The 14,765-nt window shown below is 42.9% G+C and overlaps 1 protein-coding gene across 1 annotated transcript in view; it reads left to right on the forward strand.

Annotated features, from left to right (window-relative positions):
- The first annotated feature begins 359 nt into the window (after positions 1–359).
- tiam1b (TIAM Rac1 associated GEF 1b) overlaps positions 360–14,765 on the forward strand; it is a 50,170-nt gene continuing 35,764 nt past the window's right edge. Inside the window, exon 1 of the mRNA XM_040131307.1 lies at positions 360–544. The gene's annotated coding sequence lies outside the window, so the exon portion shown is untranslated. The remainder of the gene's footprint in view (positions 545–14,765) is intronic.

Consider the following 14,765-nt stretch of genomic DNA (forward strand, 5'->3'; position numbering starts at 1 on the left):
AAACCATGATCGTCTTCTGTTTTTGACTGGTCAAATGGGGTTCAGTCTGTGCAACATTTCTTTGCTCACATTTGTGAAAAGGTATGTATATGTGTGCGTGTGTGTGTGTGTGTGTGTGTGTGTGTTTGTGCAGGGGATGGGATGAACAGACAGACTGCACCAATGAGCATTTAAATAATGCGTTAGGATTAAATACACACACACACACACACACACACACACGCACATTTCTCTGTGTTTGCAAACACTTCACCTAAAACTGTGCGTCTCGGTCGCTGAGTGCCGACGTGAGCCGCAGCCGATTGGCTCTCCGACCGAATAAGTGGCATTCTCGTGATCCACTTGCACTCCGTCTCCAAGGCCCGTGGGCTCCGCCCCCGTCAGCGGCGTGGAAGCAGCACGCATGGTCCGTAGACGGGCAGACCTTGGAGGGGAGGCGGCCGGACTCGCAGACGCGGATGGGCGACACCGGCGTGCCAAGTATGAGGCTCGCCGTGCCAGGACGGAAGCAGCCGGATCCCGACGGCGGCGGCGGCGGCGACAGGTATGTTGCGGAGCGCGGGCAGCACGCCGTCGCGACCACGCGAAGGATAAACGGGGTCGATGTCCGATCAGAAATCCGCGTGGTCCTAGCGCCGACCGCACGCGTGACCGCCGTCGCTCAATCGCACAAGTTTATCAGGGGGCGACAGGCGCTGCGGCGCGGGTCCGGTGGACGAGGCCGACGAGCCGGCTTTTGCACACGGAGTGTCGGGTATCTGGTGTCGATGTATTGAGGAAGGAATCGGTGATTTAAAAAAAAATAAAATCAAATAAATAACAACATGCATGTAGGCTGAGTGACGGTGGACACGCAGCAGGGTTAACGGACATGTCCACGCATTTTCGGTTGCCATCCCTGTACGTGAATGCGCATCCCGCATCCAGCAGCTTCCACGGACGAATGTCGCTTCTCTCCAGCAGCAGGACGTTGGTTCAACAAGACATGAAGGGAAAAAAAAAAAAAACCAACGGTAACCTGCCTGTCCGCCGTTTTCCCCTTTGAGGTGTTTGAACGGCTACGTGGTCTTTTTTTTTTTTTCCACAGTTTGGCCAAGACGGAGCCGCGCGCGGCCTCGGTGCGGTAAATTGTTGCGCGGAGCAGAATCGCGTAATCGCACTCGCTGCACCTCCGCTGTGGCACAGGCGATCCGGCGTCGTTGTCGCCGTGTTTTGCACCTTTTGCTTTCGTGAAACAGACCGTGTGCAGCCCCCCCCCAGCTTGAAAAGGCCATAGCTCATCTGTGCAGCTGCTTCGCTCCGGTGACCTTATGCTGTCAAGCTCGTTGCAGCGTCACCGCCGGTGCTGGACCCCGAGCGTTGCCTTCCTGTCTTCCTACCGTGGGTACTGTGCGCTAGTCCCCCTGAACTGATGGGCGTAGAGGTGACTGTGAACCGGTGATGTTTTTGTTGTGCTGTGGCAGGTTGCGACTTGCTACATCCGATTTTCCCCAGGCTATAACTTGACATTGAAACCTTTTTATTCCGTCCTTCTTTTTTTTTTCAAAGTGAGCAATAATGGCCCATTTGCCGAGTCGAGTGTATATCGGATATTTTTTTATTATTGGACAGTATTTGATATTATTCATGGTGAGTCCAGTATGGCCTGACTAGTCCACAAACAAGCCGTGGTAGATGCATCTGTCAAGGTGATTTGGACACAGGAAGAAAAGATGACTGTTCTGTGCTGTGGCAGTGAAGGTATTAACTACCACAGAAGATTTTCAGCGATTTGAAGTTCGAGTAACAGGACACACAGTGGAGACAGGAGTCAGACAGGACAGTGTTAGTCTCATGCATATGATTTTTGTTTTGGTTCTTTTTATGTATTGTAACCTATGTGCCTCATGACCCCCACGGGGTCATGAGGCACACAAGTTGATCCTGCCTCAACCTTTGCAGCAGCACGGAGCGTCTTCTCCGTGCTGCTGGCGTCTTCTCCTTTCTGGTGGCCAGTCAGATTTGTGCAGGCACAGGTTCCTGGTAGAGAACTCTGTAAGCGCGGTTTTCCTCCACTGATCCATCCAGTACTCGTTTTTGCCAAAATAGGTCCAGATACCTCAAAATTTCAGAGTCTGTGTTCGATACCCAAAGATGCTGCAGATTTTGAGCGGATTAATCCTTTTTAATTTTGGCTTGTTGTCTTGGGTGGTAGCTTCAGTGGACGGCCTAATAGTTGCAAAGGGCCATAGTCAATCTATGGAAGGTGTCTCTGCAGTGTTGCAGAACATATGCATGACCCCAGCAGCTGCCCTGAACTTCTGTGGGGGGGAGAACATCCAGCAGAATGGCCTCACTCTTCAGCGACGTGTCCTCAGGGCGGGTAACCAGAGCTCACCTGCGTGACATGCCTGCACAGAGACCTCGCCCTCTGTCTGTCTTCGTGTGGTCGAGTTGTAACTAGTTTTGCTTCCCCCCCCCGGCTTGTGTCCCCGCGCTTTGACTCTGCATCTCAGAGACCCTCAGACATTAGACAGACTTGAGGCAGTGTAGCCACTGTTGTAGCAACACATGAAAGAATGTCCTCACATTCATATGGTAATTTCTTGGGTTTTTTTTTTTTTTTTTTGTACAATCCATGACTTTGTTCTTCATGCGTGTACAGAAATGTACAACCAAACAAAGTTGATGTCTTGAAATGCACATAATTTAATCTTCATAAGTGGTCTTTGTGAATAATTCATTTCCATCCCACTTGCACATAACTCTTCATTCATTTGCAAAGTGCTGCAAAGTAAATACCGAAGACAGTGTGTAACACACTGAGCTTGGTGTGATAACACTCACACAAGACCATTCATTCAAATGCAAACTCATTACAAAACAACTCTATCACTTAGAGTGGTTTGAATTTTTGTAAAATCAATGTTTTGTTTTGTTTTTGGTTTTTTTTTTGTTTTTTTTTTACATGTTTGACTGCTGTAACTCCTGTTAGACGAGTGGTAAATCATTTGCATCCCCGTGTTGGCTCACTTTCTCAAGCCATTTGTTTTTTAAGAAGAAAACAAAAACAAAACAAAAGTCAGCAGATAAGAAGATGAGCTGTGGCGTGGAAATATTAGGTACAGAAGTTAGACCACAACCACGAAGCTGGAAATAGCTCCCACCTTGGAATTTGTGTCATTCTGCGAAGTGGCTGATTGTAGGTATTAAAGTGAGCCTACCGACCTGAGCTAAAAGCCTCAGTGCCATGCAAACATACAGTATCTCCAGATGTGGTAGGAAAAATACCGTCTCGGTTCCCATTATTTTGCCCATCAGGTTTTAATAATGAAAGGACCACATCTATACTATACTACAGTCAACTTAAATGCACAGTGCTGGCAAAGTTGTTTTAAATATTTGAATAAAACTCCGGGCTCGAGTGGTGTTTTGTGAGTCCCCCCGTTGAATATTTCATATTTGTTGAAGCTGAATAGAAGCTCTGTTCAGAGAGAGGACGGCCCACTCTTCAGTTTTTTGTTTTTTTTTTCATTACATCATAGAAATCTCAACCTCAAAATATTTTCGTGCAGAAACAATTAGTTGATCAGTGGCTTAGCTGACGGACACAGAACTGATAAACAACAGCAATAAGGTGAATCAACGAAGTCGTTGATAAAGCGTCAAGGATTTGCTGTTTCGAGCCCCTCGCCTTCGAGGATTTGCTGCTCCTCTGCTTTATATCCTTGAAAACTGAATATTTTGGGGTTTTGGACTGACAGACATTTTGAAAACGTCATCTTGGGAAATTACGATGCGCATTATTCATGTTTTTTGACATTTATACACAAATCAAAAATTGAAAAATTAAAAAAAAAAAACAAAACAGGGGGTGCAATATCCCTTTTTATATATAGCCCCAAAATGTTTACAGGTTGTATTTCACAGCGCAGGCTATTCACTGTCCCCCTGTGTGATAGTAAAATTAAAGCTTGAAACAAGTGGCCTCCTGTCATACAGATCCTGTAACGGAGCAGCAGCATTGTGTGGACGGGTTGAGGTTGCATCTGAGTGGTCTTCCGAGGCCGAGGCTGATTGCCAGATTTGTCTTGTGAGAATTATCCACTCTCTTTCTGCACACAACAACAGATTCCTTATATCAGAATGAGACAGACTTCATGTTGCAGTCATATGCAATAAGGGGTGTTATCTAATTTGTTTTTGTTTTTTTTGTTTGTTTTTTTTCAGAACATGTAAATCAGATAATCGTATTAAGAGTGTTTTTGTTGTTTGTTTGTTTTTGTTTTTTTTTTCTAAACCCAGCAGTCTTTGTTCCCTCTCCAGCTCAAGCTGATGGATGAAGGACAACTATGATTTCCTTTCCAGTTCTGTTTACATCCATGTTGTATTGAGTTTCAGACAAGACCTCGGCTTTCCCTTGTTCCTCCAGACAGGACATCTGTCTCCATTAGAGAGTACTATTGATGTGCTGCTGTATCAGTCTGTCTTCCGCCATCTTTGGACGGTTGAAAAGAGGAATCCCATTGTTCTCCACAATCAGCCACGTTGTGCACGTGTCAGTGTAATATCTTTTTTGTTCCGGACCACATTCTGCTTGGCAGGTGATTGATTAAACCCTTGGACCCTTCTTCGACATTTCAAATGCATTTTAAAAAAAGATTTGCATATTTTCATAGTATTGCCAATTGCAGAAGACTGGAAGGTGCCACAATAGGTCATGCATGATATATTTATATATACATATAACGTGAGCAAAACTTTGGTTGCATTCTACTAACCCTGCAAAAGCAAGGACCAAAGCAAAGTACTTCCACACTTTAAATTAAAGCCTATAGCAGTAACGTAACTGCAGAGGCATTTTAGTATGATTCTCAGCTTGACTTTCGAGCATAATGAAGACTTAGGCTTTTCCTATGAATTATCACAAGCCTAAAAGGTCAAAATGAATAACTATACTGTGGCTTGCACCTTTTTTTTTTGAAACAAGCAAACCAGTGCTCGCCACAAATTAAGTCGACTCGGCTGCGGCGCTGAGTATCGACTCGAGCTTCAAAGCCTCTTTTGAGGTTGTGGTAGCTTCAGAAAAGTGATTTCTGAAAAAAGATTCTCTTCGGATTTACAGTGGGCTACTATTCCAAAGCAAGAGGCCTGTGTGTGTGTGTGTCTATGTGCAGACTAGTGGATGGTATTCAGTAGCACCCTGATACTTGCCCTCCACACTGGTCACGGGATTTGGAAAGACATGACAGATGGGCACGAAACGGCCTCATCAAAGCCCTGTTCCTCCTCCTATTTCGGAGCTGTGAGCGGGAACGTATGACCGGCTGTCAGAATTGCACATGGTGATGATCATCAGCTTCACATGACTGATAGCTTTAGCCTTGCGGTTTTGTATGAATAATAGATGCTAAGTGCACTAAACTGCTGGGGCTATGAGTCACTTTAGGAAGGCTGGAGCTAGATCCGGAGCTAACTTTACCCCGCCATCTATCATTTAAAAAAAGAAAAGGAAAATAAGAATTTCTCAGGGTTTTTTTGTTTGCGGTAGGTGGACTCTGATGTGCAAAGGGTTCTGAAGTGGCATATCCTGGATCTGCATTTGAACCTCTCAGTAAGGATTTATTTGGTGACATGCAATGTCAATGTCAAGGTTAAAACTGGGCTAAATTTGATAGGAAAAGTGAAAGTTTGTAAGACGTCTGGGTTATATTGGTATAACTGTTGTCTCACCTTTAGAATCACTATTTTACTGTAAGGCAGGTCCGAACTACATACTGAAATTTATAAATCCCTTCCAAAAATGAGTGGTAAAGTTAATCATATCGTCATCTGACAGAAAATGAACAATTCTGAAAATTGCTCAAGCGGTTAAAGTGATTTATGCAGGAAAAATGCCAAATATTTGCAGGTTTAAGCCTCTTAAATGTGAAGATCTGTTGTTTTTTGCATCTGAGTTGGACGAAACAAGTAAGTCTGAAGACATCAGCATAAGCTCTAGGAAATTGGGATGGGCATTTTGCACTATTTCCTAAAGACTATTACCCAGTAATACAAAAGAGAATCAACTGGTAGATTAATAAGAATCATTTTTCGTTGCATCCCTAATTGAATGCTGTTGACGCAATGGATATGTGATTAGCCTTTCAACCAAATTTAATACGTTTTCTTAATTATTTGTCTAGAAGTATTTTGGCCTGTAAAACAGTACTTACTGGGCCATAGATGTGCGTCATGCGGTTCACAAGCTTCTGCAGGCCAAACCACGGTCAGCATGATTCCGCATGTAGTTGACCCTACCCAGCGGCTTGTTAAGTGCAGACCGCCACACATTTTAATGTGCTCCCAGCATCTTTTAATAACTAATATTTGTGAGCCACCTATGCTGTATAGGATCAGTCCTGACCAATCAATCCCAGGCTTTTCTCTGCATTCTAAATGAACTCCCCCCTCTACACCGGTGTCTTTGATGTCGACTCTTGAGAGGCAGCTCACTGCTGGAGACCACTGGATCCTCCACTAATGATCTCTACCCGGGCTGGGGTTACTGCTTTTTATGTCTTGCATAACAGTTGCATTTTCCTCTCTGGTTATCAGTTGTACGTAGGGTCCTTCCTCCGTTACAGTGGATCATCTCTTTCCTCAGATGGACACCACCGTGTGATTTTTAAGAAGAAGAAGTAGAAGAATCCTTTTTAAAGTCCAAGTATATTTTTACACATACCGCCTCTGCGTTCAACCCATCCTTGAGTAGTGAGCACGCAACGCCCGGAGCAGTGAGCACCCACGCTGTAGCACCCGGGGTCCAGTCCTGAGAATAAGGTTCGAATCAACGGACGACAAAGTTATTGAATCTACATCTCGATGCCCGATTGTGGCCAATACTCACCCCCTGTATGTTAATTGAGGGATTCACTAGTGTGAGACAAGAAAGCATCTTGGCTTCGTAGTTGAAAGTTGTTGCTGATACACACCAGCGGTTTTAACGCACTGGTCATAGCTTTTTTTTTTCTTTTCTTTTTTTTAATACTTTGGTGTTTGATCAGTAGTAGTGTTGACTGTATCCCAGAGTATGTCCTTCACATTAATACATTATACAATAGAGACTTTAACATCACAGCTACATCGTCTTAAATAATGTGTCGTTCTGTGGTTCGTCCAGAATTGCTATAATAAAGCAGTGTGTAGTCAATTATTAACAGACCTTTATTTAAAGCTATTCTGGGAAGCAGCGCTGTGATGTAGCTAGGTAGGCATGTTAACATGTTAGGCTTCTGTGCCTCGAGAAAGAGTTCAACCCTGTTGACTTTTTTTTTCTTCCACATTTGGTGGTGTTAACAGTCTCACTTCAGAGCAAAGAATGTATGTGTCCAGTCTCTATGCATTACCCAGAATGGCAGGTTTGAATTTTATTTGCAGATATGCACAATAATGATTACAAAAAAAGGAGAAATGTTCGAGTGTTCATTCTCTTTGCACTGATGCTGAAAACTTGGGGAAACCAATCACCAGTCACTTGTGGCTAAATGAGGCTATTTCTTTTGAAGACAAAGCCCAGCTCATCACCTGTCTAACACCGTCCCTGCTGTGAAGCTTGGTGGTGGCAGATTCAGCTGTTTACCGGCAGGAAATAGGACACGTGCACAAATGGGGTGGAATGCGTGAACCTAGTCTTGATTTTTGCTTTGGAAAATCTGTCGAATTACTTTCAGAATAACTGAAATTGAGGCTTCCTGACTAACTTGGGCAATCTTGAGCAAGTTTTAAGTTTTAAAATAGTCAGAAATGATGTATTTAAATGAGAGATTTCAGCCTATCACTTTCAGATTATTTTGTAAGACGTGTTTTAACTCTGTCAGTATGGCTTTGAAGAAATTTCTGCTGCAAACATGAGAGAATTTATTGGATTTGTTTTTTTTTTCTGAAGGCACTATTGTTAATCTAAGTCAAATGCAAAAAGTAATATTCTATTATATTTTTACAAAAACATTGGGGTAGACCAGATTTTTGTAGTTTTTGTGAAAAGTCACATGTAGTGAACTTACTGCATATCCTGACAAATGGATCAGTGTCATTCCACTGCTTTCCGCTATTTATTTATTTTATTTTTTTCCTCTGAAGGTGATTGGCAGTGATTGCAGTTGGTTGTGACACCTGGACAGCATCGGCAGTCTGGAGTGTTGCTGTGGATCTGTAACCGTAGTCTCACCTGCCAAATTGCTCCTCTGTTATTGAATGGCCTGTCAATGTATCGGATGTCCGACTCAGTCAGGTCCTAAATTGACTGCGCATAGCACTGGGTTTAATAGCCTGGTGCCGGTGATGAGACGCAATCTACATTTCTAAAATGGCTGTGGCAAGTGTAGACGTTGATTCGGTATTAGACCACATTCGCTGATCGACACGTCCATTGCGCTGCTACTGAGCCCGGAATTTTTTTGGGCGAGGAGATGAGCGGATAAGGAGATCTTTAGTCATTTAACATAAACTAACATAAAGTGAAACATTCATTTAACTTTTCAAATGAAACACTTATGAGAATACTACGGATGTCACTTCAGGTTAATATTCGGTTGTGAGTTACTCCTATCAAAACACACCATCCAGGAAATAAATCAATGTTTTTTTCTCTCTACACTTTTAAGTAGATTGTCAGTTTAAATAATAATCTCTTGACATCATGTTTTCAGAGTGTATCATGTACTTCCAATTCTTTTGTTGTAATTGGATCACGTCCCAACAAACTGTTTCACTAATTGAAATGAAGAAATTGGCGCTTTTTTTTTTTGGTCGGGGGAATTTACAGCAATCTTAGCACAAAACCTCAAAGAAAAATCTGATACCTCGACAGATTACCTGTGTGAAATCGAGCACTGAGAGTTGATAAGAACGCAGGTTATTATGTTTGGTTGCCTCTGCAGACCGGACATTCCTGTCTTTACTATGAAACCCCAGTGGTTTAGTTTAATATCAGGGTCACAACCTTGGCAGGACATGAAATTACATTGAGAGGGAGCCAGCCTGGCCACAGTGCTGAGTGCTTTTTATTTTGGTCATAGTCATCACAAAGTCTAGACATCGCAATTCACTCCTCCAATCTCAGGACTCCTTTCAGACAGACTACGCTCAGTGCTCTCTCTCTGTGTCTCCTCTGTTTGGTTGTCAGTGTGTCTACACCCTTGACTCGCTCGGGGCATGTCGTACTGTTTTTGTGTGCATGCAAAGCTGCTTCTGGAGCGCATGATGCAGGCTGCAGCTGAACAGACGTCTTTATACCTTCGCTCCTCCGCCCCCCCCTTCCTCTCTCCCCGGTTCCATCGTCTCAAAATGAATCCAGCACTGCTGTCACCGCTGACGCGATAGCCACACGACATCACTGGTGCTATGACAACAGCAAGCCCAACCTTTCTCTCATTCACAGGTCCATTTTGGGCTGTCGCTCAATCTTCCAAATTATGCAGTGCAACACATTAAGACTGCGACCTTTCAGCCCTTGTTGCTTTTTAGGTGAAGAGAGAATTTGTTTAGTTTTCCACAATCCTGTTATTACCATTCCTGCTCTTTAAACCACAAAGAACAGTGATTTTTAAAATCAAGACTATTTTCCGTCCAAGGCAACAATGAGGTCAAGTTTACATCAACAAGCTTTTGCTGATCCTGGGCTGAGAAATGCAGGCCCGAATCTGGCTCTTAATTTTGAGATAGTTGTTGATCTTATCATTTTAATTTTTTTTTTTAACAATACGAAGGCTGCAACATTTAGTGTAAACACGATGCTTCTCATATGGGAGTGGAAGGCCAATTACAGAGGAGACGAGGGAGGGAACACGCATTCCTGCTGGCAGTAGGTTTGTAGTTTAGGGGGATGGAATTATAGAACGAAGGAGGGGGCAAGGAGGGATGGGAGGGAGGGAGGTGGTGAAGAGTGTGAAAGAGTCGGCAGGAGGAGGAGGAGGAGGGGGGATTTACAAACAGTCACTCCCCCTCCCTTCCTCAGCTCAACTCATCCTTGCATATAGGAGTCAGTCCGCTGTGGAGCTGAAGGAGATGTATCAATAATCCCCTCATGTGGAGCTCTAAATTTCCCCTTTGGTGATGTGTGGGATTCCTCCCAGCTATTGTGGGGAGAAAAAGCAGAAGTGACACTTCTCGGCTGCACACAGTGAGGTAAGTCATTGCATTTGCTCCTGTGTATCTTTGCCTCTTTGCAACATGATTTGGCTGTTTTGTTAGCAGATGGAGGAGACAAATGGCTCTCCGGCTTCTAACTTCCCACTTTCCAAAAGAGGTGCTAAATAACACCAGTTTTAGTCACACACACACACAGACACTGAGTCAATGTGTGCCTGTAAGCGGAGGGTTCAGTGCATTTCAGAGTGTGGTTAAATTTGTCAGATTAAATCAAAGCTCTTGTAAATCATGGTGTGCCTTTTGGGTTTTGGATTTTCAGTATTTGTCATCTCTGGATGTGTCTTTTTTTCCATTAGTTCCCATCAGTGTTTGCACCTTAGAATTTAAGATATGTTTGTGTGTTTTAAACCATATGCTGGGGTGTTCGTGGCTTGTGTTTAGGGTGGGGTTCCCACCTCGTGTTTCTACCTGTAGCACTCCTGTGTAGGTGACAACTTTTACCCACAACTGCATGCAGCGAGCCATTCTATTGCTCTCCATTCAGTGCCAGACGCAAACAATGCGGCTTGTGTCGGCGTCGTTGTAATGACAAAGCGGTGGTGGTGGTGGTGGTGGTGGCGGTGGTAGCGGTTTTGTGATGCTGAGAGAGGGAGATGATGAATTGCAAATGCGAGAGGTGGTCAAAGTCAAGGAGAATTCCCGGGGCGCATCCTGGAAGGTGGGGGGCTGGAGGACTTTATGATGTGTGAGTTCATTTAAAATCCCCAGCTTTGTGTTTTGAAGGCCATTGTGTGGCTCCTGCGGTGGGGAGAGGGGTGAGAAATGGTCATCTGGTGTCATAGTTATGGAAATGTATTGACCGGTCGAGGCTTAGCAGGACAGAGGTCAGACTCCAGCTTTCAGGCTTGTAAGTCTTGACAGGGTCCCCGTCATAACTGGAGGAAAGCAAGCTTTAAAAAAAAAAGCACCAACTCTGAATTCTTTTAAAAAGCTTTATATTAAAATTTGTGCAGAGGTACCTTGTCCTCAATCTTAATTGGACCTAACAAAATTATTTTCTTGAGAGGAAAATAATTGTAACCACAGTATTGGTTTGCACGGTCTTGTGTCATAAGCTTCACTTAATTGAGAGGCACAGTGTACAGTGGAACAAAGGTTATATTGTAGTTTTACAAGGCAGCAGAGTTCATCTGAGATCAGGTGGTCTTTCAGATACTTAGCTTATTATAAATGTTAGACTATATGTGGAGCAGAATCCAGCGTTACGGCACACGCAGCTCCACAATGAGCTTTTTCCAGCCAATCTGATTTGCACCTGTGACACATGCTTTGTAACCAACTTCTGCAGTTATTTAATGTGGCAAAGAGCTAATGAAACACTCCGGACAACACTGTGAAAAATGAGAGGATCTGGTTATTTCTACCACCCGGGGTAATGGAGCTTTACGAAGGGGATCTTCCACTGCAGTCTAAAAGCCCAGTAGTCCTACGTAGAATTAATGATCTTTAGTTTTTTTTTTACAGATTACATGTGCATACCCATATTTTAAGTTAGTCGCCAATGTTAAAGTTGTTTTGCTGTGGGTGCGAGCAAATTAGTTTCCGTTTGAATGCACGTTCCCCCAGTTCAAACATGTGACGCTGCGTGAGCTTCAGCTGCCAGTGGTTTTCTTTGATGACAGTCAAACGTTTTTTTTTATCATCTCTATCACTGAATGTTTGGTCTACCGTGTAATTTACTCCCATAAACTGTAATGCTGTGAAAGTACGAATAAATCATGTATTTGTAACATTGATATGGAATTTGGCAAGAAATTCTGGAAACATTTTCAAACAAGAGAGCATGAGCAGCTGTTTCCAACAGTAAAAACCAGGAAATGCCGTCCCAAGTTTCTAAATTTGAGGCATTTTCCTTTTTATTTGATACTTTAAAAGTAGAGAGTGCCAAGGAACATGGAAAGGAAGGGACAGAAGCATACTATGATATAGAGTATCAGCTGGGCTATGCCTCTTTGCATCCCACTGGTCCTTTGTGGAAGTAAAGGGTATTAGCTGTCAAGAAATGTAACTAAACCTTCAGCACAGTAATCCTTTTTCTACAACGCAAAGACACAAGTATTTGAGAGCAAGCTGCACGTTGAGCTCTAAACTGACTCTATAGTCATTTTAATACTATAGCTTAATAGAGACCAGATATGTGGGATTTTGGTTATCAGGAATTCTGTCTAAAATTTTTGTTTTCTGGTAAAAGGCTACGTGGCACAGTTAAGTGACACCGTTTACGAGTGATATTAACTCTCCCCCCTATCTGACCGGTCATTACATTACCTTTGCTAATGATTTGCTTTCTCTGAATCTTGTTATATTTTGTCTTTATTAAAGAACCAGTCACTATAATATTCTTACAATGTATCCTTTTGTAAAGGTGTTTGGCTGAATATATGGTGATAATTGAATGTGTCAGTTTGGAAGTTTTAGCAATACATCAGCATGGATATTTGTATTGCTAATTACAAAGGAATGATATGTCTTGCAGCTGAAACGAACTATTACCTCTACAATACGCTGACATGTAACTTAATTAACGGCTCGTGCACCACAGTAGAATAGAGTGCCTTTTCTACATGGATGTGTCCTCCTGCTTAGACATCTTTTGCACATAACTTGGTTTTTACTATCCGGTTTTGAAACCTGGTAAGTGGCTGAAGGTCCTGGACTCCAGCTGAAATGTGACTTTCTAAGTGACATTTTATCACAGGGCAACAAAAGAGGCCTGCAATGGAAACTATGACCAGGACCACTCGAAGGTAGCAGCTACATTTTCTACTAAGCCTTGTGTAGTCATGTGTGTCAGGATCCCGCTCGGCTTTGCTTGAGTGCACAATGCAACACAGCAGCGGGCTTTGGAGCTCCTGGGGTGTCATGGTTGAGGTGGTGCTCAGGCATGACTTCTCAGTGGCCTCATCCCAATGATTCAGATCTCCTTAGCACATGTTAATGTCAGACATATTGTGAGATGAACCAACAAAATAGTTCAGAGAGGCACACACTTGGTTTTTGAGAATTTAAATTGGAAACCTGTTCTTACTTCAAGGATGAGTCTAGGAACACACAGATGCAGTCTCATCTCATCACCTCGTGTACCAGGATTAGGCATGTTCTCCCTTCTTTAGTATCTATTTGCAGCATAACCCGAAATGTGTATTCCCTCCACATTAATATTTGAATCAAAAATGACGAAAATGGGCCTTGATGTTGACCCAGATGTGTTTTTTGAGTGGAGTTTGGGTTGTGTGTCTGTACTGGTGTTGCTACATAAAAAGAACACACTCAAACCGAAGCCATGCTTGGTGTTCCCACTCGCTGACCTGGAAGCAAATGATTGCCTCTGTGGAAGAAGATTCTGAGTGAACCAGATTAGAAAACACATTTCCAGTGCTGGATTGCAGCTCCTCTGTGTCCTTGGCATTGTGTTTATTCCGCTGCCAGCAAAGGGGACATTCAGGCAAAGACAAGTCAGCTGCCATATTGAGATTGGTAGCTGAATGGCTCACCCAGCAGTGGACTGGCTTCTGCGCTGAAGGCATCAACAACCATTCAGTGCTGTTTTTTTTGTGGTATTGCTGGCTCACTGAATAAGAGCAGGGCATTCAATTAAATTTTGAATTTTTTTTTTTTTTTTATAATGCAAAGATCGCACAGCCAGCTTGGCTCAGTGGAAGTGTGCTGACCAAGGCTGAACTCTGCACTCCCTCAAATTTAGAAACTAGAATTACCGCGTCACAGTTGTATGCCCCTGCCAACCAGTCAAGATGCAGTTTACATCCGTGTCTGTCCAGACTCATAATATATGTAGCCAAGACTTTGAAGGAATTTTAGAAAAGGTATCAAGTGTATCTTTTGATTTGTGACATAGGGATATGTAAATAAAATTGATTTGACTTGGTTATGCTTTGTTGTTCTTGTTCTGCTGTATTCCTACTGTATTAGTGTGTAAGTTCATTGAGACAAACAAAAAAAGAGTCAAACTCCCTGTATGTGTTCACATGCTTGGCCAATAAAGCGGATTCTTATAGAACACACAGTTGTAGCTATGAGAGCAGACAATTCTTCAAATATGGATGTTGCTGCCAAGAAGCTACATATTCTAAGCATGGATGCTTCCGACACACACCTTCAACCTTTTGACTGTTTGGATATGAAATGTCATCACTTCATCATTTCATCCTATTAGACATTTGTCTGAATTTTTTTCGTATATATAATTGCCATATTAATTCTTGAGTTATGCTCAAAAATATATTTTGTGAGGTCACAGTGACCTTAGACCTTTGACTTCAAACTTTTTTTTTTTTTTTTTCACCTCCTACTGACTAAAATTTCTCTACGGCAAAACATAGTCCCAACGTTTCGATTACCCCTATTTTCACATGGTCCCGGTGCTAATATTGCCAATGCACATGTACACAAGTTTTTCTAGTGAGAAAGCCGGTAAGACTTGGCAGTTGTTGGAGAAGATATGTTACCGAGTACAAATATGATATATATCATGCCAGTCGTTTTCACCGGTACGCGATTTCAGCTCACAGCTGTTTTACACGTACATCATCTGTGCCAGTGCTTAGTACGTAATACTCCCCGGTGCATGCATCAGT

The sequence above is a fragment of the Xiphias gladius genome, chromosome 7, assembly GCF_016859285.1.
Source record: "Xiphias gladius isolate SHS-SW01 ecotype Sanya breed wild chromosome 7, ASM1685928v1, whole genome shotgun sequence".
NCBI classification, from domain to species: domain Eukaryota; kingdom Metazoa; phylum Chordata; class Actinopteri; order Istiophoriformes; family Xiphiidae; genus Xiphias; species Xiphias gladius.